The sequence below is a fragment of the Vidua chalybeata genome, chromosome 8 (assembly GCF_026979565.1).
Source record: "Vidua chalybeata isolate OUT-0048 chromosome 8, bVidCha1 merged haplotype, whole genome shotgun sequence".
In the NCBI taxonomy this organism is placed as follows: domain Eukaryota; kingdom Metazoa; phylum Chordata; class Aves; order Passeriformes; family Viduidae; genus Vidua; species Vidua chalybeata.
The window spans coordinates 16,788,544-16,813,570 of record NC_071537.1 but is presented as its reverse complement, the minus strand read 5'-3'; positions in this window follow the sequence as shown (position 1 = coordinate 16,813,570).

The following is a 25,027-nucleotide window of genomic DNA, read 5'->3' as shown; positions in this document are numbered from 1 at the left end:
ATGTCTCTTTGACAAGAGGCAGCTCTGGCGTTTTCTTGTGTTCTAACAGCTTATCTCAATCTGTTCAGTTCTCTGATTTTTATTTGGGAGATTGTCTTGAAATCCACAATTCTAACAGGATGGCTGCATAGAATGCTTCTAGTTTAGTGGAAACAGATGACAGCAGAGACCTGATGGAAAAAGAGAAATGTAGAGGTTTGCTTTTAGAACAAAAACTGTTTAAGGAACTGTGAACTTCCTCTGGACTCATTTTTTTTGAAGCTTACTTTTCCCTTTTTTTTGCTTTCCCTTTTTTTTTTTCTTTCTTTTTTTTTTTTTTTTTTTTTTTTTTTAAACAGCTTGAGGTATAAAACTGACTCAGCAAGTGTGGAAGCTTCCCTAATGTGGAAGCTTTAAGGAGATAGATCTTCCTCTGCAAATGGTACATAAATCCAGAACTAGAGTAGCTTTACAGGAAACCTCAGTGCTCTGAGGGGAAACAGAAACCAATTCTCATGAGTGCTACCAAAACACCACTGTTTATTCATCTTTAAAGCATCCCATCCATGATGACTAAAAGAATAATAAAAAATAGGATATTCCTTGATTATCCCAAGTTTCTATTTTGAAATAGTGCCACCCAGAAACCCACTTTAACCAAAGACTGGGGTCTAAATTAACCTAACAGTAAATGCTTTTAAGCTAAATGTCATGTAAACAAAGGCAACACGATTGAAATAGCAGAAATGCACCAGTTTGTATCAGCTAAGACTCTTGGCTTATCACTATTGCTTAATATTGAAGGCAAAGTAGTATAATGAGCTTGTAACCTTGTACTGGACAGTAACCACTCAATCACCTTTCATCAAGTGATTTCTCGTTAAGGTGGTAATAACAGATGGTCAGTGGGCGATGTGTAACAGGAATCTAAAAAACTCTTGCCACTCCACTGAAGGATAAGGCAGAGCAATCATCTGCAAGGTGTGAGGCAACTGGATATTGTCACAAAAATCCTCCGCAGAGAAAACATGAAAGGACAGTAAGCTCAGCATGACAGGCAGAGAACTGTGGCACACCCTGTTCCCTGCTACCAAAATTGAACTGACTAGATTAAGGAATGTTTGTAATTAATTTTTCTAAGTGATTAATGGTAGTGTGAAAGTATCATGTGTGATAAAAATGATATTGCCACCTCCTGTCAAGCATGCGACGGTCGCGTTTTCAGTGGCGTCATTGCCCAACTCGTCTGTCTTACATTTTCCAGCACTCTGCCTTGGCTCTGTCCATGCACCCAGAGATGCTGCCCTTGGATGCCACTGTGCCTGGCTGCCTGTTGTCCTTTTCCTGCTTCTAAGTAAGGAAGGTATGAAAAAATCAGTTGCGAGGAGTGGTAATGCACCTAAGAGGTTATTGAGCCAGCAGACTGTTCCACATGTGTGCAGTCAAAGATAAATTCATAACCAAGGTACACAGAAGCAGCAACCACAGGTTACTCCTCCTGGATCAGTGATGTGTTAGTGTGCAATGGCTTGTTTATTTTGCAGTGTGTGTGTGCACCCAGCACACTTTATATATCCACGTGCAACAGCAGTATATAACTGCATATTGCAAGAAATGCATTTATTTCCTCATCTTTCTTTTTAGCTGTTGGTTTTCCATAAAAGGCAGGATACACTTTTATTTGTCTAATATATTTCTCTTCAATACTTTTGTCAAGAAGTTAACAATGATTTTACATCATTGTTTGGACACGTGATGAAAATGCTAAACGATGTTGTACCAGGAACTGATCCTTGTGGGAATCTGCTGGAAATAGTTCCACTCGTTACTCTCACCACTTTGCAATCTGTCAGTGAGCCAACTTTTAGTTCTTCCAAAGTGCATCCTTTTAATTCCATACAATGCATGCTTTTTAATCATACCAACATATGCCATGAAATGAAATGCCTTTGGCAAGACCCAAGTAAACTGCATTAGCATGAATGCTACTCTCAACCAGACCTTTAATTCTGCAAAAAGACACTTTAAAAAAAAGGTTTTCTTTGCACCTAGGCCTACAGATTGGCATCCATTCCATGTAACTTGTCTGATTCTGTCTTGATAAAGCTTTGATAAACTCTTCCCCATGTTTTCCCAGAACTAAGTCATGTCAGCCAGCCTGTTGTTAACTCTTTCATCATTTTCAGCCAGTCAGAACATGTTGGGAGCTAAAAAAAAAATGAAAAGGAGCTTCTCTGCTTTACTGGCACTGAAGCTGGCCTGTGATATCTTTGGATGAAGCCCAAGTGGATGCTCTACCTGAGGGAGATTCCTGCTTCTTGTGAATAAAAAGGAGCTCAGGGAATCAAGGTGATAAAGAATTGGATGGATTTTGCTTTAAAATACAAGAATGTTTTCACAAAGCATTGATTTTGTAATCTCTTAGCAAAACAGTAGTGTGTCACAACTCTGTTATAAGATATGCACTCAGGCAGCCTCTCTCTCATTTATTGGAGTCAGATCCACTATAATGTTATAAATAGCTTGAGGAGAATTTTAAATCACTATTACCTGGAAAAAATAACCCTTTTGTGTTTTAACTTTGGGGGGAGAGGGTTTATTGGTTTGGGTTTTGTTTTTGATTTTAACATTTTGCAATTAAAATGGAAATGCATAAATCTGCTTCACATTAAATTTGCTGAAAAGCTATTTCTCCCCTTTCATCAGGTTTCATTGGCAGTAAGATATCACTGGATTTTTATCCAAGCTATGTTTAACAAATATCTCCTTCGATTCCAATAGTACCAGAGAGGGTGGAAAAGCATTGATGCAAATTTTCAATTACATTACATCATATGTTGGTCGTCCTCTTTGGGCTGGAGGATAGATATTTCCTTGGCTGCAAATAGGATAAGAAAACACTTTTTCTCTTTTTTGTCAGTTTATTATAGGTATATAGCATATAATATAAAAGAAGTTTGAGTTTAATTTTAGAGAAGAGAGTAAGTAAAACACCAACAGAAAAAAAAAAAAGACAAGCAAAAACCTTGAATGCACCTTTCCCCCTGAAGTTTCATAATAAGAGACAAATTTATGTTTGTGATTAATTTGGAGAAAAACCTTGTGTCCTTTTGTAACCCAGAAGTTTTACAGGAGTCTGTTATGACACTGGCATGGAGTTTCTGTATTCTGTTTCATTTCAGGTTCAGAAAGTGTAGGGAGTACATGCAAAGGGAGGAAAGAAGAGTGAATGATCTAAGCTGGTTTCTCTGGGTCTGCAAACTGTAATTTATTCATCTGCAGACACTATTTTTAGGAAGTTGCTGTTTCACAAAGGTAAATACTAAAAATCTCCCCCATAGCTATTTTGACTCAGCAAAGGCATCTGCACAGCACAGCCAGCTGGATAAGGAGACCATGGGGTAGGCCTTTTCCCCCAAAAATCTGTTGTTATCCAGAAGAGCTAGAGAGATGATTAGGCTGTGACCAGGACCAGCCAGTACTTCCTGAAGCTCTGCCCATATCCAATGCACATATCCTGTGAGAAATTTGCTATGAGCTCTGCTTCTTTTTTCATGTTTTTTCAACCACCTGTGTGGCAAAGACAGTGTAGGCATAGGCTTTTCTCACTCTAAAATCATAGAAAAAGCTAAAAGATCCCTCTTTTTCCTTCCCCTTGGGCATCGATAGAGATGGCACTGTTAATGCAGGATGGCATTAATCCAAATGAAACACTAAATTTCATGGTGAAGAAGTGTAAAAACAAATACGTACTTTACTTTTTTCTCATGAATACCAGAAAAAAAATTAAGAAACTGAGATGCTGAAGGTCATTGTCATTTTTCAGTGCCCAGTTTTTCAGATGTCCAAGGGTTGTGGATGAGTGACCACAGGAGTGAATACATTCCCAGAGGTTCCTGCCTCAATGGCAAAGAAGAGGCCACTGCCTTCTCTGACACTTGGATTCAGACCATTGGGTTGTCTTTATTTCAAGTGAGTGGCCAGTAAATTCTGTTGAGTAACCTTATGTTTTCATACAGTGGTGTGTGATGAGGAAGGGAAAAGGCATTGCTATCCCACTAAGCAGTATGAGTCAGAGAACTAGTTTGGAGGAAATGAGAAATCACCAGGGGCTTTGCCAAGAAACTGCAGCTTGTGAGACACGGCACAGTTCAGCCAGTTACTTTGTTTTCTTCATACAGTGTCTCTGCAATTCTTAGTTTTGGCAGAAAGTGGAAAAGAAGTATTGAAACATCGGATGTCTAAATTCCACCGGGCTCCTGGCTTTCCTGAAGCAAGGAAGTGTTGGGCATTTCTGACTGACTACAACTTTGTCTGAATTCCAGCTCAAATAGGTATGGAAAAACTGTTTCCTTTTCTTTTGCAATATTCTTAAGCCCTATTTGTCAGAGGCCAAACACATGGTCACAGTCTGAACTCTTAGGTTTGCATGTGCTGGCTCAGAATGCCAGACTGAGGTTAGAGCCAAGTACATGTGAATTTGTGATTATCCTTGCAATTTCCTTTTGGGCTTTCCTCTTTTAGTGTTTGATCACAGAAATCAGTAGAAATGTTTTCCCTGTCTTCTGGGGGGAAAAAAATTCACTTAAGACGTATATGACATTTGTCACCTCCTGTCAGAAATCCCTACCAGGTGACCCAGAGGCTTGCACAGATGGAAGAAAAAAAGAGATGTTGCTTTGATCAAAAGTCAGTCAATCAATAAATCAGGAGCAAGAGAAAAACTGTATTCCAAAAAGAGCCAAAATATAGCACTGTCATGTATTTTGAACATCTACCCAGCACTAAGATCACTACAGCTGTGTTCTGTGTCCAACAATGCTCATTTGATTTTTGAGGGCTACTCAAAACTAAGGGAAAAAAAGTAGTACCTTGAGTATGGGGTTAAAATGTAATTTTATTTGCTTTTAATTACAGCTGTACATTTGAGAAGGACACTTTTTAATCTCTTATCAAAGCATTCTATTTTTCTTTGATCTAACTAGAATTTATTGTGTGCAGTTGCCACCAGCATCTGTAATCCTTCTTAAAATCCCTTTATGCATTCCACTTTCTTCCAGGCTGGCCTTTTTCTGTCCATCATGAACCTATTCTCCCTTTTGTTTATATGTGCATCTTCCATTTGTCTCCATTGGAGTTAGACACACACACATACAAATGAACAGTCCTTTGAAGTGTATGTTTTCTTTGTATTTTGTTTCACATGATCATTAATTTATATGTTTGTTTACCACTCAGGGAGATCTCAGTTATCTATATTAAGGGAGCCTTTAGAATGAGGGGAAAAAAAAACCCAAACATTTTCTTGTTTGTTACTGCCTAGGAATAATGGCAGTGACATGTAGCAGCTTTCTTAGATATAGCAGCACTCTATCACCCAGTGGTAGAGTTTCATTGGCACCCTTATGACATTTTTATGTAAAGAAAATCTAAAATGGAAAGTTTTGAACCTCTGAAATGTTGCCTCTGTCACCTGTAAATGCCAGGGTAAGTGGCCTTAGTAGTTTGAAGCCATCCCATAGCTGTTTTGTACACTCAGTGAAGTCCTGGTCTTCCTCACACACACAAGGCATTCTGCATTGATGGACTGTCCCAAAACCACTGACTTAGAAACCCTTCAGTGAAGTGTACACCTCTGAAAATGGTATCTAATACACTCTGAGACCACAGTACCAATTTCTTACTGAAAATAAAACCAAGCAGAGTAGGCTGTAGCAATTACTTAGCCATCAGAAATCATGAGGGGATTAGATACCATCTCAGAAACAGAATCATGAAACTTGCAGGCTCTTTGTCTGAGTGTATCGCCGTGCTTATTACAAAGTTGCTGATGGGTGGAGTCAGTCCATGCAGTGCCTATAGACTTTTTTTAAGTGTAAGCCTAAAAATGCAAAACTGAACAGATGAATATTTTAAATTTTTGTACTTCCAACATTTCATTCAAGCAAATAATTCAAAGGTTTTGGGATGAAATGGTAAATTTTCCCTGTGCATTTTAGAATGTTTTACCTATTTCTCTTTCCAGGTAGTATAGGTTTCAGTTGATAACTTGTATGAGTTGAAGTCTATTGCCTAAAATTCATAGTCTCCTGATATGTCATAAATGAGTTTGAAGCTTGCTCTTACCTTCAAGCAGCTAAAACACAGTTGGCTGAAGCTAAAATGTCAAAAAAAAAAAAAAAAAAAAAAAAAAAAAAAAAAGAAATTAAGCTTACAGAAGAAGCCCGTGACCTATTCCATTACAATGTAAGAGCACCAACAGTTAAAAATGAGAAATCCCAAAATCATAGGTTAGTCTGCCTTTTGAAAACCTGGTAACCACAAAATAGGTGCTACCTTCAGCATCTTTGCAGAAGGTCGTGCCATAGTTGTACTGGACTTGACCCTGGTTGCCTTGGTTCTCTCAAGATGAAAACCAACAAATTCACCCTCTCTTTGACCAGTACCCAGCAAATTTATCTCATGTTTGTTCTGCCAGCTGTGTGCTGTCAGCCAGTGAGATGTTCTTCATGAAATGTCACATGAATCAGATCATCCATATGGAAATCATCCCTAGATGCAATAAAATTACCACAAATCACCATGTTGAAGTTCACAATTTGTGCCGAGACTTTTCACTTCTCTTTCAGGACAGTGTTTTCCTAATTCAACTAAACACAAAAACTCGACGACAAGACATCCCAGCTGACAAGAACAAGTTAGTAATACCAGTCCTGCTCGCAAGAGAGGAAATGAAACTTCTCTGAAGTTTCACAAAGTGCTTCTTGCTCTAAGCATAGATTAGTTTCCACAATCATCTCTTCCCATCTTGCAAGAACAGTCGTCTGTGAGATTTCTGCTGGGCTGAACAAGTGCAGAGTTCTCTTCGATCTTAGCATACTTCCTCCCTCATTAAGATGGCTTGAGCACAAGGGATGAAAGTAATAGTATCTTTTAAGAAATGACAGGATGTATTTATTAGTCATAATAGTTGTGAGAAAGAGGAGCCAAGTAACTATCAGAAGTGGACAAACTCAGCTACAGCAAGGAGCTGAACATGGAGCTACAAACACACTTCTTGATCAGAGCAAGTGCAACACCACCACCACAGCCTCTGGAGCTGCAGGTTCCTGGGGCCCCTAAGTCCTGGGAAAACATGTAGGGTCAGAAGTTTGCAGGGTTTTGGTTGAGGACTAAACCTCAGCTGCTGTTGACTACCCCTTTTACTGTGTCTGCACATGGATCGCAAGACCTTCACACCAGAAATGATTTCCAGTTGCAGCTGCTAGATATTCATAACAAATGTCTAATGGCTAAAAGTGTGTGCTGTGGACAGTGTCACCTTTCATGTCATATGGGGACAATTGTGTATTCTCCACTGTGGCTGGGATGTGTCATCCTAACATCATCTGGAGCTGTACTCCCAGACCAGGAACTGCTGTCACCCAGCAGTAAATTCAGACCCCTGCTGATGCTTTCTTTGTATCAAGTTACTGTTTTCTAACATTGTAGATATACCAGAATTGAGTAGCTGCCACTCTGTCTCACTGGAAGAGGGAAAGTGTAACTCTAGTAGCCCTGTCTATGAATTAGAATCAGGTTTGATTCCAGGTTACAGCAGGACAAGGGACATGTGCATCCTGTTCCAGATGCAAGTTTGTGTTCCAAAGGCAATGTGCCTTTTGTGCTAATATTGGGGATCACCAGGAGAAAACACAAGGAGGATTTATTCTGTTGTTGAACAGAGGCAGATGATGCTGCTGACCAACATGAAGTTTCTGCTGGATTGCTCTGACACGCCTTCCTTCAGAATCACAGAATCTCTGAATAATCTGAGTTGGAAGGGACCCACAAGGATCACTGAGTCCAGCTCTTATGTGAATGGCCCATACAGGGATTGAGCCATGAGTTTGGCATTATTAGCACCACGCTCCAACCAGCTGAGCTTCAAGTAATCCGGAGTCAGTCTTCTGGGAAGAACATGCCTGTCTACTGGTTTACACTGTAGAACTAAGCAGAAATGGTGTTTCCATGAATCAATCAATTTTCTGACCCCCAGAACCTCTCAATCTTACAAAAATCTTCCTTTTGTTAAGATACAACGAGGTGCCACAAACAGCCTGAGGAGATGGAAAGCACAGAGAAGCTCCTGTAATGTGTAGGGGTGCAGTGCTGGCCAGTGACCCAAAGGACAATGCACCTCACACCTTGGAGCTGGTAAGGACACACTCTGAACCAGCTCCATGTGGGCTCCAGTGCCTTCAGGGCACTTTGCTCCTAACACAGCTGATTTTACATCCTGTTCAGACACATCCTGCATATGCTGGGCTTAGGGAAAATACCTGGAACAATTCTGTTGTGTGCACAACAACAGCTTGTCTGTGTTTAACAACCAAATAACCAGAATTGCCCTCTTGAAGTGGTAAGTTGCATATTGCCATTCTGAATCTGTAGAATTGGTGCACCTGATAATCATATGTGATTATCTGTCTTTTTTCAGCTCTAAGTCTAGATTTGACAGACAGAGATTTGAACTCAGTGCCAAAGGCTCAGACAGAAGACAAGGAAACATCACTTGCTTTCTTCACTTTGTAAGAGAAAAAAACATTAGAGCCCAGTGCGTTTCCTGTGGAAGGACAGGACATATTACATTAGATGCTATCATCCTTTAACAGGTTCTGGGATTATTTTTGAAATGACAAAAACAACCAGATGAGTTCTTTCTTGTTTACAAGACAACTGTTCTCACAAAATAAATCCAGCAACAAAGGGGAGTGGCACAGAAAGATGGATAGTATTTGGTTTCACTAACAGTCTAGTCAGATGAAAATATCCACCCTATATCTGACCCTCAGGGTGTGTTGCTGGTCAAGTGAAGCCAAGTCGCATAATGTTCAGCCAAGAGAGCACCAAATTTGGCCTGATGAGGTGCTGAGGATGAGATTTATTACACCATATTTATGTGTATAGAATCAGTTTAAAGAAGCACTGCAATATTTGCCATTGTGTAGGTAAATGGCCTCACCCTGAAATGCACTTGGATCTCTTGCCTGGTGCTGAGTCACTACACTCCTGCAGGAGTTAATCAGAGCTGGGAGCTTTGGATGTCTTAGGATTTGCCTCATACAGAGTGTGATGTACAGGATCCTGCTGACAAACCCTCCTTCTCCACTGCAGTTTAATTTTAGGATTTGGCACTGATGTGTATTTTGTGTCTTCTTTTGTCATGACACACATAAATTAGGGTGGAATTCTTACAGAGAGATGAGGGATAAAAATCTTTTTTTGGGGAGTTTTGTCATAGCTAAGAGAACGTTTTCTTATGCAAAGCAGAAAAATAGTGTCTGTCCCACAGCAAAACCAAAAGTTAGCAGAACTTTGAGTCAGTAACACCTCTTCCTCTTCTCTGTTGTTCATCCTCCCTCTTGACATGTATTAAGTTAATCTTTCACTTCATAATCAAGCAATCCCTGAAAACATTATGGTTTTTTTTAACATTTGCAAGAATCTTGTCTCTGAGTTTGACTTGGGTTTTGTTGAAGAAAGCTATCTTTAAAAACTATTGGATTCAATCTATCACTCCTTTGATCTGGATTTCTAAATTCACTTACATCTGTAACAAAAGAGCACCAAATATTTTAAGGAAAATTTTAGCTCAAATTCACGCTCTGAGCTGCCAAGAAATAGACACTTTACATGAAATGATGCAGCTGAGAAGGGAGAAATAACCTTAAGGATTAGCAAATTCAGGAACTTGTTCAGAATCTGAATACATAGGTTTTGGCTTTCATGTGCATTATGAGCCTTCCCAGGCTCATATTTTGGCATCATGAGCCTTCCCAGGCTCTCTAATGGTGGCATTTTGTCTGCACCTCAGAATGTCATAAACAGATCATACCAAAAAAATCATTCAGAATCACATTTCTTAAAATTACAATCACAATATGATTCACGATAAATGCCATTACACTAAAAATAAGAGGAATGATAAACTGTATTAAATGCATATGTGCACTTTGCTGTTTCCTATATCTCTGCTATTCCTTCAGTGTTTCTTTTATACCCTTTCTAACAAGACAGTGAAAGTGAATCTCTAATTCATAACCTCTAATCTTGATACTATATTCAATCATATTGAGCTGTTCCTGAAATAAACCCCTCTAGTTTTTTATGTCATTTGTATTCTCCAAATCCCACCCACGTAATTGGAAGCTTTTGAGGCATAGTATGTGTGTTCACAACACAAAAGGGAGCTATCCACAGGCTGCAGAATTGTGGGACATTAATTTACATAAGGTAGGAACTTATAAATCACAAGATACTTCTCTATGATAGTATGATTTAACATCATTTATTCACATTCCTACCATATCTTCTTAAAGCAATTGGAAACACTTCTATTTGCTTATCATTGTATTTTCAATAAATGGTGTAAGAGCTTATTAGAATATTAGGAGGCATTGATCAAGTAAGCTGTTGTTTACCAGAAAAATGCCCATTGCAGCTCACAGATAGTTAAAAGTACAATAATCTTTATAAAGAATCGTTAACTGGATCCTTTATTTTAAATCCCAGCCACCCCTGTGCTGTGCTAGCAAGCTGTGCTGAACCAGGGGTTTCTGCTAAGGACCAGGGGTTTCCAGCTGCCCTTCTGGCAGGTAGCTCACGAGAGAGCAGAGGAGACCAGACCATCTCCACTGAGAAGGCAAGCAGGAGTGGAGCAGCTCTAGGTGCCAGCAGGCTCCTTTTTAACCCCAAAATGAGGTAAGTGCTACCTTTATTTTGGGCTGCTGTTGAGGGAGATAGCTTGCTTTGTTTACACTGATATGCTGCAGTCTGTTTACTGTGTTTAATTGTCATTTATAATGTGCCCCACAGGAGCTGTGCTTAGAGATTATTGCCTTTGTGCTCTGAGATGTTTTGTAGAAGTTTAGACTTCTGTTTGAGTGTTTGGAATCTGTGCTTTAACTGGCCGCCTTTCCCCAGGGTGGCTGACAAAAAAAAAAAAAAGTGTAAAAACTTCACCAACTTCTGTGATTCTGTAATTGAAGCTGTTTGCTTGGCTTCTAAGAGTTCCCTAATGTTTAGGACAGAAGATAATTCAGAGGACAGGTTGGGTATAGCACCTGTTTCCTGTAGAGCAGTGAGAAAGGAGGTAAGATGTGAATAGAAACCTGAAGCTTGTGTGGTGGACCACTTGTTGCTTTTCTGCAGGAACAATTTCTTCAGGAGGATGAAGGAGAAAAATTCTATATTTGCATTTTTGATGGCCCTGCCTTTGCTACAGCCTTTTAGTTCCTTATTTGAAAGAGAAAAACCTTGAATATTCAGATGGCCAATCTAACATTTGCCAAAGAAATCTCTACCCTCTCCCCCCCTTAAAAACCTGCTGTAAATCAAAGTTCATTACGCCCCTTGTTCCCTCTTCTATCCCAGTTCCTCCCCTCAGGCTGCAGAAGAGATGAACTAAGAAACCACCGAGACTTGGGGGCTGCCCTGAGACCTCCTACTTGTTGCAATATAGTTGTGAAAGTTATTGCCAGGTATTTCAGGGGAGGGGGAAAAAAAGGGGGGTGGGATGCCTGTCTTGAGATGTTCCCAGCCTCCCATATGCAGAGAAGAGCTGGTGTTTGGCTGGAGTGGGGCACAGAGGAGCTCTGCAGCTGCCCCCACGTGCCCTCTGCTCTAAGGGCTGCGTCTGCACTCATGCTCAGGGGCTGAGTCCTGGAGGCAGCAGGTTCTGTTAGCTTGGGAGAGGCCAGCATAGGTGTCTGCTGGCATCAAGCTGTGTTTTGACTGGGAGTACTCCAATATCCACCTTAATGCCTATTCACAGGTAGTCAGGAGCTCAAAAACTGTGTTTAGTCAAGTTGCCAAACAGCGTATGTGAAGAAGTTAGATCTTTGTAGATGTTTCTCCCTTTTGGTCTTGCTGCTCCACCAGAGTCAGAGGGATCTCCAGCACTCTTCAGTCTCTGCCTCTCTCTAGCCACCAGCAGGTCTTTGCCTGATTTTATCCTTGACCTTTCTGAAGGACCCCAGGCCTACAGACAGGGCAGGGGACTGTGTGCCTTGTACCTGTGATAGCACATGGTGACTTACCTCCCCCCTGGTATGTTTAAAACCATCATGAATTGTACCTGTGTTCTGTGGCACCCAGAGCAGACGAGCGGGATGACTCGGCCGTGCCTGGCTGCAGGTAACAGCCAGAGCCTTCCTGTGCCTGTCCAGCAGTGCTAACTCTGCAGCTCCTCCTTACAGGCACCCTCTGTGCAGACACTAATTGTTCCTTTCCTGTCCCCTGGCTGCAGCGAGGCTGCAGAGGAATAATGCACAGCAAATAGTTTGACTCATGCACACCTTTAGCCTCTGTGCTCAGCAGCAATGAGACCTGCATTTGCACATCAGCTTACGGAGGAATGATTTCCATAGCAACAGCCAGGATATGTGGGATAGTATGAATGCTGCCTTGGAGAGCATGTAAAGCACCTTCTTAAGAAATAACTGACTACATGGGCTCTGAAAAAAAAAAAAAAAACCCAAACCACTCACAGTTGGCTATGTGAAGGGAGGGTTGTGAATTTTTTTTGTTTTGTTTTTTATTGTAAAAAAATTATATTAATGGGTTGGGTTTTTTTTTTAGATATCACTTAAAAAATTATTGGGTAAAGAGAATGAGGGATTTCTGCTTTATATAAACTGTTAGTGGATGCAGAGAGCATGGAAATATCTGTGGTGATTCTTCAGCAACTGAGAGAATTTAATACCCTGAGTGTAGACCTGATAGGGAGTTACCTGAGGCAAACACCAAGGGCAAGGGAAGAATGACTGCTCCATTGTTTGGGGGGCAGGTAAGCAGGATCAGCTGGTGGTCCCTTTAAATAACAGGTTTTGTGGTTGTTATTACTGTGGGGTGGACTTTTTTTACCAGAAGACAAGGAGGCAATGCTCTAGTACTTGGACATGCAGAGAAACAATATGGGAAATAGACATGAGGAATGAAAGCCATTCAGCTCTTGGTTACATGCATATGTATATCTCCCCTTTGCTGCTGTTCTGCTTCTTTTCCTCTTTGGATGGTTTTGGTTTTTGGGTTTTTTGGGGGGCAGGGGTGTTGTTGCACAGCTCTATGTACCCACAAAGCAGCCCAGTACCTGGACACCCCCACCAGGCTTCTCTGGGGAATGTGGCAGACAAGTGTCCTGGCTTCTGTAGGCTCGGGTGTGTTACTGCTTCAGGAGGGTTTGGCCCTTCCACATCAGGGGAGATGTGTCCCTGGGCACACACCTGCAGCAAGCTCTGTGGTGCCAGCACTGGTTACCTGGATACAAACAGCTCTGTCTTTCTGAATGGCATGAGACTGGAAGGAATTGCTTCAGCCCATTAGAGGTGGAATGAATAAAAGCACCAAGGCTGATGTCATCACTTCCTTACTATGGTGACATGCAATCAACAATGTGTGCTGCACGGCAGCACAAGTGTCTTAAAAATAAACAATTTTGGAAGGGAAAAACTTCACATTTCAGAAGTTTAGCAGATTAAATCAAATGTTGGAAACAGCTAAAACCATTGGAAATCTTGAATTTGTACTTAAGCTGGATGCTGCAGACAAGCTCCACATGCTATTGAATTCCTGTTCCTTCCATGCATTTAGAGATCTGGATGAGTTTGCACAGCCTATCTACCTAGATTTTTTTTAACCTTTTGCTAAATAATTGCTATTCCTAAAATATTTACTTGTTGACTTGTACAACCAGCTAATATTTTGCCCACCTGATGTGTACAGAGAGAAATGTATTTACCACACACCTGGCAATTTTTCAGTGAGAAGGGCAGTGTGGGGACAATGACAACTGGCTGTGGTTTTCTGTGGACCCTGTGTGACTAAAGCAGCACCCAAAGGATTAGCTGGACCCTAATATTTGCAATTTCCCTTTGGAAATATGTGTGCTATAGCTCTGGCACTTCTCCTGAGTGGGGATCCTAAATATGTGTTTTCATGTGGGAGCAAAGAGCAGGGCTGTGAGAATTCTCCTGGCAGTGGAGCTGGGAATGGCAAGCCCTGCCTGCAGAGGTCAATAATGGTGGGTTATCCCACAGTGTCTGCTGCTGTGGGCCTTACAGCTCAGGAACAAAGCAATCTATTCTCTTTAATGAGTATCGTGTATTTCCAGCTTATGTTTTAATAGGATTAAACAGTCTCGGCATGGCCTTGGCAAGGCTGCACATACCCCGGGGCAGGGGAGTCCAGACTCATCCCTTTGGTGCTGGCATGTGAGGAGTGTGGCTCTGTGGGCACCCTGGCAGGTGTGGAGTGGCTGAATCCAGCCCTGAAACACGCTGCCTCTGTCTGGCAGCAGCTCAATGCCCTGTGTGTGTGTATTTAGCTGCTAACATGGATTCTAAAAAGGCAAAAGATGAGCTGGAATACTGCAGGTACTGATGTAAACTTTGTAGTGAGGGATGCACTTCTCTCTAAGGAGAATTGGGCCAGAGCCTTTAGTGGATCAATGCTATCTACTTCTGCAGGAATCTTTCCCTCCTCCTCTTTCTCTGTCTTTTGTTCTCTCTTCTGTTTATGACTTGGCCATATAGAGACATTTCATGTCTAACCCAGTGTGACCATCTGAGAGTGTCCTTGTTTATAGGGTTGCTTATTCCAGGCTGATGTGTTGCAAAGGAGGTTGAGAGTCTGAACCAGAGTGGGATGACAGCCACAGGTCATTGACATTTGTTTTCCTCTGAGAGCAGGGGGTCCCATGAAGCAAGACCAGAGTGCCTTCTCCTCACTCCTCCTTCTCAGCAAATAAAATACAGCCTATTTTCATATACTTTCTTCCACCAGCTACATCTCCTCTGCCCACAGTGCAAGCTCTCCTGGCAAGTCTCAGATATGGGAGTTGTGGACTCTCATTTCAGTGCCTGGCCAGCCAATATTGTGGAGGAAGAGCATGTGCACTTCCAGGGTGGAGATCTCCTCTTGCTGGTGTCTCTGAAGGCAGCTCTATGGAAGTGAATTCCAACTAAAATCAATTACTGTAGAAGACCAGTGCTGCAAGCTGTTTTTGTTTTATCCCATGCATCTGTTTTCTTCATGGCAATGCAATGTGTCTGTGTCAAGGCCATAAAATAAGATCCCTCTTTTTCAGAAATTAATTGTGAATGCATAAGGTGACATTGCTGTTTATGCTGAATGAAGAACTGAAAGGAAAGAGCAGCTTGTAATAAAATTCCTCTTATTGAAGCAGTAAATGTCTCTGTGGTCTTCCGCCTACTCTTTGAGAAAGTGCCTCAGCTTGCCAGCACTGGTAACAAGAAATAGATGGCTTTAGAGTTGTTTTGCTAGGGGAATATATATTAAACATAGCCCTGGATTTATCAGGATTTATATTAGCTCCTGAAATAAGTATGAGGAAAACGGTCTCCCTTTAATGCTCTAGGGCACATGCTAAGCATGTGCCTTGAAAAGAAATCCTTCTCTGCTGTGAAGTCTGCCCCTCTGCCATCCTTCTGGGGAGGCACATGTAGGGTGGAGCTGAACAAACAAACAAGGAAATTCAGTCTTGCCAGAGGCTGGAGGGTGAGACTGTGGCAAAAATGGGAAGACGGGGCTACACACAAACTTGCATCTTACGTGGCATTGTTGGTAGCTCCCTTGGCAGGAGCTCGGCTGCAGATCTGGGATCCTCATGAGACTTCATTGAAGCATAACCCACATTCTGGACTTGCAGGTGAAGACACTTTGGAGAAGTTCTTGTGCTCCACATGAAATATTATAGCCAGGAGCAGAGGAAGAGGTGGAAGGGGATAAGTTTTCTTTTTACTTCTTATGTAAGCTTGCCCAGAGGCTCTAGGGAAGGCAGCAGCTATTGGTGCAACTGCTTGTTCCCCTTGGAGGCTTGTAGGATATTGGTGAATCCAAAAGGGTTTAGCTGAGGTGTTATTGGACTGAGTCTTACTGGGCTGTGTCTCATGGAAGTACACACATACTGACTGTGCCTATGGGATGTTCTCATTTCATGGCAACAGAGTGGTGGTATTCCTCCTCTCATTTCCTACTGGAAAGTGATTTTTTACTTTTTAAACAGTCTCTGAATCTATCCTCAACTTTGACCACTGAGGGCATAAAACACTGCTTTCATCCTTGACAGGGCCTACTGAGCTCTGGCTACAAGCCAGGGAATTCTGCAGGTTTGTACTCAAACCCATACAGTGTTGCTTGTACTTCAATTATCTGCTGCTGCAGGTTGTGCCTGCAGACATCTGGAGTTCAGATTCAATCATCTGTGGGAAGATGCCTTAAAGGGTATCTTAGAACAGCAGAGCTGAGTTGGTGCCCTGTGGGGCTTCTGTCTAAAGCAGAAAAACATCATGGATGGCTTTGGGAGGGAGGAACTCAATTGGTTTAACTTGGAAACACTTTACAAGGGAAAACTTCACTGCTCAATTCAAGAAAACTGTGCTGAAAGCATGCTGTTGAGGAGTAAAATAGATTTTAGTTATTGTGCTGAAAGTCCTTGTGTCTCAACATGCTGGGGTGGGCGGGGGGGAGGGCGAAGTATGGTGGTATTATCTTCCCAAGGCAGAAAAGCTGAGGCCCTGCTAGACTCTGCAGAACTTTTTGGTAGAGAAAAGCATGAACAGGAAGGTCCTGCATCCCAGCCAGAAATGAAACAGGGAGAGAAACTTCTGTTTAATAATGTGCTAGAGAAAATGCCTCAGGTTTTCCCAGAGCAGCACTAAACTGTAACAGAGCTTGGTTAGCAGCCTCTGGGGGTGAGAAGTTATTCAACCTTGTCATCTGGTACAACAGTGGCATTCTGTTGTGAACAAAATGCCTCAATGCACTGCAGAGAAAAGAAGACCTCTGCAACACCAGCTCTTGGAGTGCAGGAGTGGTCCTTGTGCCACACCCACATTTTACATGCTGGTGCTTCTATAAGGTTCTGCAGACCCTCATTTTTAACAGGCAAAAAATCCTAGTAGCTCCTCCTCTGAGTGTTTGGGAAATTGATTTGGGGTCATGTCTTGTGTTGGGAACAGATGCAGATACCCTTTTCTGCTCTCAAAGGGTATATTTGTTTCACACAACAGTGCACAGCAAAGTTCTCCGCACACCCTTGGCAGCTGCTGACATTGTCTGCACTCAGTGTGGGGCAGGCTGCTGCAGCAGGACCATTGCCCTGGGCTCCAGCAGCATGGAGCTGTGAGGAGGGCTGCAAGCAGCCCTCTGCCTGCCCTGAGCACTGCCCCGTGTGGGTGTTGCTTCTGTTGTGAAGCTCACCAGACTGTGCTCCTGCACTGTCTCACAGCACTGCAAAGCAGGGACCTCCAGCTGCAGGGAGGTGCAGGGTCCCTTGGGAAGTAGAGCCTCCCTCTGCACACTCTGGCTCCCAAGTCCTTTAGTGTCTCTGGAAGTAAAACTGATAAGGGGTTTGGGGTTTTTTGGTTTTTTTTGACATAATATCTTTTCAAAAAAAACATTGATTCATTAAAACACTCATCTTTTAATGGAGATTTGTTCTTCCTTAAATTCTTGTCACTACGAGAACGTAAAAGCAGAGCAGCAAATAGATAATGATTAGATTTCCCCTGGACAAAGAGAAACAAGTTCAAAACTCTTGTCAGAATAGGACATGGTAAGGTTGTGAACTCAGGTATGTGGTGTCTCAGGTAAGTTCTTGAGTCACTGAATTATTCCAGGACAGAATTTTTATGTCTGTTCACCAAGCAGTTTCCTCTGTTTCTATGCTCTTCGGAGATTTATGTAATAAAACAGTAGAATAATGTTTCTATAAAACTCTAACCTTATGCTGAGTTTCTATTTTTGAGTTGTATATTTGATTTGTCATGTGTGGAGGTTTGCTTAGGGAGCTCTTGGTTGGCACTTGTTAAATCTGTTTGCAGATTACTAAATCCTATTGCATAAGAGCACAGCCATATAGCCAGAGGCCACACAAATACCTAGGTAAGTGCTCATGGGGCTAAATTGCTTCTAATAGCTTTTTTTATGTGCACATAACAGTTGTTTTCCTGCCAAGGCAAAGTATTGCAATAAACATAAAATAAAAAACATGAATAATTGGAAGTACTTCTATCAATTAAAAATACTTCTGAAGAGATGATAAGAAATGTAGATAATTTCATAATATTTATATGTACTGTTTGGCATTCATTCTTTAAGTGTTGATACAAGATCCCAGCAAGAACAGATAACTGTGAGGACCTTTATTCTACTGATGCATGCCTGGCTGTCTGCTGAGGTAGTGTACTCCAAAGTGGTCCATTCTTAGGAATGTAAGATGTACCCAGCTGGGTGTATTCCTTCCATAAGCTAAAACTAAATCTTTTTTTTTTTTTTGTTGGTTTTACCCCATCCATCACACTGACTGAACCCTGCATAAATGAGCAGAAAAATGAGTGACAAGCAGATATTCCACTTAGCATACTGTAAAAACTTTGGACATGAACAAGCATGAATGAAAATGATCACAGTGGAAAGTGAAAAGAAAATGGACAACTAAAAATTAGGTTGGATATAGTCCTGAAAATGAAATATTTTTCTATGTAGTCTCCTGCTGTGACTGCACTGTACAACTACCTCATACCATTTAATATGTGTGATGGAGATGAGTGTAAACTAAAGCAATCTAAAATGCAACCTTTGCCAAAATAATTAAACCTCATTTCACTGCTGTGATGACTCCCTGGACTCTGTCTTTTGCTTTCTGTAAACACCTTTTTCCTGTGTGATCTTGCAATCTGCTGTACCAGTCCATTAGTGCATCTGCACCCACACTGTCCCACCTGAGCCTGCTGCACACAACACCCAGGCTCCTGCACTGAGGAAAAGCACTTGGCTGGCAGCTGAGTGAGTCCCTCACATAAGGCCTTGGGCACTGCAACATGAATTCTTGGCTAAAGCTCTCAGGTACAAAAGTAGTGAGAGTAAGTAACCTCACATTATCACAGTGATCTGTGCATTGTTTAAGAAGTCAGTGTTTTCAGTTAGCCAACAAGTGAAGCATAAATTCTAAATTTAAGCTTGTTTTAATGTATTTGTGCTGATGATCTGTTGCTTACTGTTCTTATGTAGTTGTTTGGCCATAGCAAAAAGATAAGAGGAAAGGGCTTGTCCTTCAGTAAGGGGAGTGATTGACTTCCAGTGCACAAAGAACAGTCATTGCAACAGTCTCAAAAGAATGATAATGCAGCTACCCATAGGCAACACAGCCCTTCAAGCAAGAAACTGGATTGTGTTATCATTACACACCCTGAATTCTCATTAATCAGAATTTACTCTGCCTTCTACCTGTGATGGTTGAATGTGATGGTAAAGGATGCCAGAAGAAAACTGCTCATTGGTGCCAGGCACTCCATCATGGCATGATGAAGTGTAGCAGTGCTAGTTTGCCATGGAGGGTCAGTGGCTTTGCTTGGCTCCATCTGCACTGGCTGCTCTGGCAGTGTGAGTACTCACATGTGTGTTTGCAGGGCCATGGCCCATGCTGACAGTACAGATGCAGAGTTTCTCTTCCAGTTCTGTGTAAGATAAAACTTCACACATGTAGCTATGTGAAGGAAAACAGTGCTAGAAAAAACACAGTTGCTGCTTCTCCAGTGGTATCTTTAAAAAAAAACTTAGTGTCCTCCAATGGCACATTCATGTTTCATTCTGCTTTTTCATTCCAAAACTCTTTTGACTGCATCTGTTGTGACAGGTATGCAAACTTCTTATTGAATACTTCAGAATACTCAGGTAGACCTCAAATTCATAAACGAGTTACAGGGTATAAAACTAGAACAGCAGATGAGGGTGCAAGTGGGAGAGCAAGACAGAATTGGACCTGAAGCTCAGAGCAGTCCTTTTCCTTAAATAAAGCAACCAGGTCTGGCTGGAGTAGGGAATTCATTTAATACCCAACTGCAATTCCCTAAAAATATCATGGCTGTAAAATCATTCTCAAGTTCATCACAGCATTGCAGGCTTGCGCTGACACCCTGTGAAAATGAAGCAAGAAGGAAGATGCATTACTGACTTCTGTGGCAGCTCATTAAATTTCTAAAACTTCCTGTTGCAAGAACTCAGGTCTACATTGTTCCTGTTTTTGTCTGGCCGTCCTTGCATCTAAGCCAGGAATGGTCACCAACAGAGTGACTATTAAATAAATATTTCAGAATCTGGTTAAAAAACAAATATTAAAGCTGAAATAATGAGGTCTTTGGGAAAGATGATGCCAAGTGTTATTTGTTTGTGATCGTTGATTGTTCATCTGTTTGGTAACACCTAACACAGAATATAGCTTGTGTTGTTATGTCTTCTACTTTTTAACATCATGTTTGGACCTGAGGCAAAAATAGTGAAAGGAGGTGAGAGGAGGCAATATTTCAGGCAACTTCTTAGATGAATTTACAGCAGCCCAAATGATGTCCACTTCCTCCTCTTCATCCCCAAAGACAAAGGCAGCAGAGGGAAGGGTAGTGTGTTCAAGTCCTGCTAATTGCAGAAGCTGTCAGGAATGCTGCCACCTCAAAATAACAGGTTTGCTCTCCCAAGCACCAGCTGATATAGCCAAGAGTAAAAGAGCTACAGGGCATAAGCCTGTGTGCAGTCCATTTCTCTGTTAGGAAGGAGAAGATTTAAACAGGAAACTTGTCGTGGTCACTCAAGTTTTCTTTTAGATCTAAGCTTTGCCAGCATTTATTCTTTTTTTTTCAAACCCAAATTTCTTTCAGTCTTCCACACAACAACACACTGCACAAGTAAAAGTATTCTGTAAGAGGTAGAAACAGAAGCATTGGTTTATCCATTTCAAGCATTGTTTTTTATTTGTTTAAGAATTATCATTTGGCTGCTGCATTTAGTTGCTATTGAACCATCTACAAACATCATTGGCAGTAGAGGAATACTCAGTCTTCTGAAGACACATGGGGCTGAAATAGGTTCTACAACTAGAATCATTACAAGATATTTCAAATTTACATCTGTAAATTGCACATGGATGTATGGTTTTCCTCTAATTGATGCAGTTTCTCCTGTGACTGAGTCTATGAAGCATTTCCATTGAGCATCAGCACAAACCTCCTCAAAGCTATGCTTCTAGAAACAAGCTGAGGAGCAGCTTGCAATCAGAGCTGCCTGAATTAGGAGGGGCTTTTTGATCAGAGGTTAAGTTGGAATGTTCAAGAAAAACATTGGGTTGACACTAAATGAAATTGGCTTGGATTTGTCTTCTCAGGAAAATAAAAGATCTCCTTACCTGCAGCTGTTTCACTTGACCCCAAAGCAGTGTTTGTGCTGTGGCACAGCAATGTTTGGTGTTTTATGGAAGGGCACAGCCTTAGTCCCCAGCTTGTACATCTGTGCAACCCTTAAAGCAGCACCAGCTCACTTTGTGCTTCCTAAAGGACTCTTCTTGCTCTGCTTTAGAACAAGGGAGATGTGTGTGTAAGAGTTCATGCATATGTAGTTCTTAGTGATGAAAGGGTTGTTTGCTTTAATTAGTGCTAACTTTTATTTAAAAATAAGGCTTTATAGATTTACTGGTGTGGCTGCCAAATTTGTAAACAGAGTGATTCAATAATATTTCTTGTATTCTGATGATTATTGTGAGACAAGATGGTATGAAAAAACACAGACTTCTTTCAATGTTGGATTGTAGATGTAGAATATTTTATTTAATACATTTAATTTAAATACTCAATTTTTAGCCTTGCCCATTCATGAGGAAGGTTAAAATCACAACTTGGGCTAGCGCAGGACTTCAGTCAATAATAATATATTATCACATCAGAATATTTCAGCATTTATTAAAAGAATTGCTAAAGCAGAAAGAGGAAGGTTTTGAACAGATTTTCTGTTCTACAAAGCCCAAAAGGAAGAGCTTCACATCCAGGTATCCTGTTTGTTTAAATTTATCCTTTAAAGTTCTTAATGCACTCAATATTATATGAAAGGCTGCTCAGCAGTGTCTTACCATTGATGTTAAAGGGAGGGTGAATGTCAATCTGCCATATGGGACTGTTGCAAAGCAGCATGGATAGAATCAAAGGAAATAACTTCACTGCCTTGGGTAACTTAAACTGACTACTTCATCAGCTGTGTCCTTAGGTCACCTGGCACCTGCTCACAGCCCTCCCAGGTGCATGCTAAGCTGTCATCTGGAGTGTCTGGGAGTCTGTCCTGCTCCCACAGTATTCCTGATGCACAAACCCAAAACGTAGCTTCTTCCTTCAGTTCTGACTGCTCTCTCCTTGGCTTATTCAGGTGGAAAGCACTCAAAATGCAAGTTTGGCCAAGCACTTTGGACCCTGCCAAACTGCATAAGGTCTTCAAAAATCAGGAACTCTGAGCAAGAAGCTTTAAAGCCCATGGCTTAGATTTCTAAGCCCCTAGTAAAAATTCTACCCCTTGATGGGCCAGCCCTTGCATTCATCACTCCCTAATTCTATGAAATAATAGTCTCTGGGCTCCCCTTATTCACCAGTTGTGATACAAATGATTGCCAGCCAATCTATTTTCCTTTCTAATTAGCAATAGGAAAGATCATTGCAGTTGTTTTGCCCCTTGAGTGACACAAGGGAGTTCCAAGCCTCAGGATGATATAAGATGCATTCTCTGCTGTAGGCAACAGGGGAAAAAAAAAAAAGTGTCTTTTTAGATTATTAAAGAAGTTTTATGATGCCAAGGAAAAACAGTAGGTGCCCTGAAATTCTTAAATGTAAGGACAAGGGGAGGGTGGGTATTTTTCAACTGTGCATTTAAGAGGAGAAAACCAGGCCCACTACTACCATGAACTACTTACTTCAGCAAAAGATGTAAGAACTATAGTCCAAGTTCAGTGAGATGTTATCCACTTCTCTTTGTGACCACAGGGCTACCTGGTGGTATACATTTCTTCTCAGGCAGGAAAAACAGATTATTAATATCATAAAGATCAGCCTGATAACATCACCTCAATTTTCCCCCTAGGGAGCTACAGAAGAAAGGTATGTTGGAGACAAGTTTGTAAAAACATCCCATAAGAAGGTCTCCTGGACACTTGCTACCCTGCTCAATAGGCACTTTATTTCATTGCTCTGACTGTGAAATAGGAGCTAGAAATTGTGAAGAAACATGGAAAATGTGGTCCCCTGACTTAACCATTAAGATGCTTATGTTAAATGGAAATACCATGTTATGATTGCCAGCTGACTGCGTCAGGTTTTACTTAATTAGTGGCCTGACCTAGTAACACAACAATAATTAAGGCACATTATCCTCATTAGAAGAAACCTTTCGTTTGTTGCACAAAAGACTAATTAGATAACTTACACTCTCAATTTTAAGAGCTTTTGAAATCAAACCAATAGCTATGTATAATTCCTGAGACTAGTTTGTCTTTCATGTAACACAGAAAACCACCACTAAATGAATTGTGATTTACCTTTGAGGAGCCTGCAGCTTCTCTGCTATGGATTAAAGGAATATATTAGGCCTCACATGTTAAAAAAAAAAAAAAACAAAAATAAAAACAACAAAAAAAAAACAACAAAAAACAAACAAACAAAAAAAACCACCAAAAAAAAAAACAAACAAAGAAACAAACAAACAAAAAAAAAACAGACAGAAAGGATCATAGGGAATCTAGGCCATTTGTCCTCTACAAAGTGGGAGGGCCTGTATTTTTAAGCCCTACTGATATGTTTGCAACTGCTCACACTCTCCCTCTCTCTTCCTTTCCTCTTGGAAACCCCTGGTGATGGATGTCCTATGCAGTGTCTACAAAACCCTCTGCAGAGATTAACTAAAAGGATGATTTCTGTCCCCTTGGGCTGTAAGCTGCCTGTTTCTCTGGAGTGTTTTGACATTCATAAATCCTTTTCCATCTGGTATACTCCTGGCATAGTGATCAGACACGATGATGTTACCAGCACTCTTTAAGCAGCCCACACAGTATGGGTCTACTTAGCTGGAAAAAAAAAATAGTCAAACCCAAACAGCAGAACCATGTAGTCGAGGTATATATTAAGAAAAGCACCCAAACCATTACCTTAGACTGTTTTCTATTGAGACTGGAGAAGGTTTTCCTCATGACTTTAATTATAAATTATAATATTTGACTCAGCTTTTGAATTGTACAGCAGCTCAATCTGACAAAGATAACAGAAGTACAGAGCTCATACCTCGAGTTTTCAGTGATCACAAAGAAGTTAACCACATGGAGGGTATTTTCACTCCTGTGACTCTATCAGTTTTTGCCTCCTGGGAGTGAAATGAAGGAGTCCTAGTGATGCCATAAGTAACTAATAACATATTTTCTGATGGCCTGAAGAAGCTCTGGGCCAGATCTAATGCAGCTCAGAATTCAAGGTGCATCATGCTGCCTCTAAACTAATCCTGTGATGCACAGCTCTCGTACTTGCCCGCTCCATGGCCTGGCTAGAGAATGTGTTCCTGCTGAAATGCTCCTGCCCTACTGGACAGCATTGTAACAAATGGTAATGGGGATAGGGCTGCAGCAGGGAGCTGAGAGTTTGGGACTCTAACATTTCACAGTCTTGTTTCTGTCTACAAGGTAATCTCTGCAGATAGGTGCAATGTGTTGTACCGCTTCCCAACTCTCTCTGAACACCCAGGCAGAGCCATGCAGGCACTGGGTCTGTTGTACAGGGAGACCAACACTACACAACCTGGAGGGAGCTACTAGAGTCTCCCCAGGGCCAGAGAAAAAGTACTCCAGGACACTGAGATGAGTCAGTATGTTTGCCATTGCAGTAAAGATGTGTCTGAGAGCTGTTGAAGATAGAATTGGCTCTATTGTTGCCTCAAACTCTTAAGGATGAAAAAAAGTCTTCCTCTTGATTTCCTCAGTGCATGTCCTAGTTATGTAGGCTGTGTGCTAGGGGGTCAGGATTTGAGCCAGTGTTTGGTGACTCCAGAAATCAAAGACTTAGCACTTCAACTCATTTGCAAATACCATATAATGAGCTTTGAGAATTCTTCTTTAGTCTGAGTTTGCTCTCAGAAGTAGTTCTGTAGCCTATGTATATGAGGGCAGTATAAATGACAGATGAGTCAAAGCCTTTTT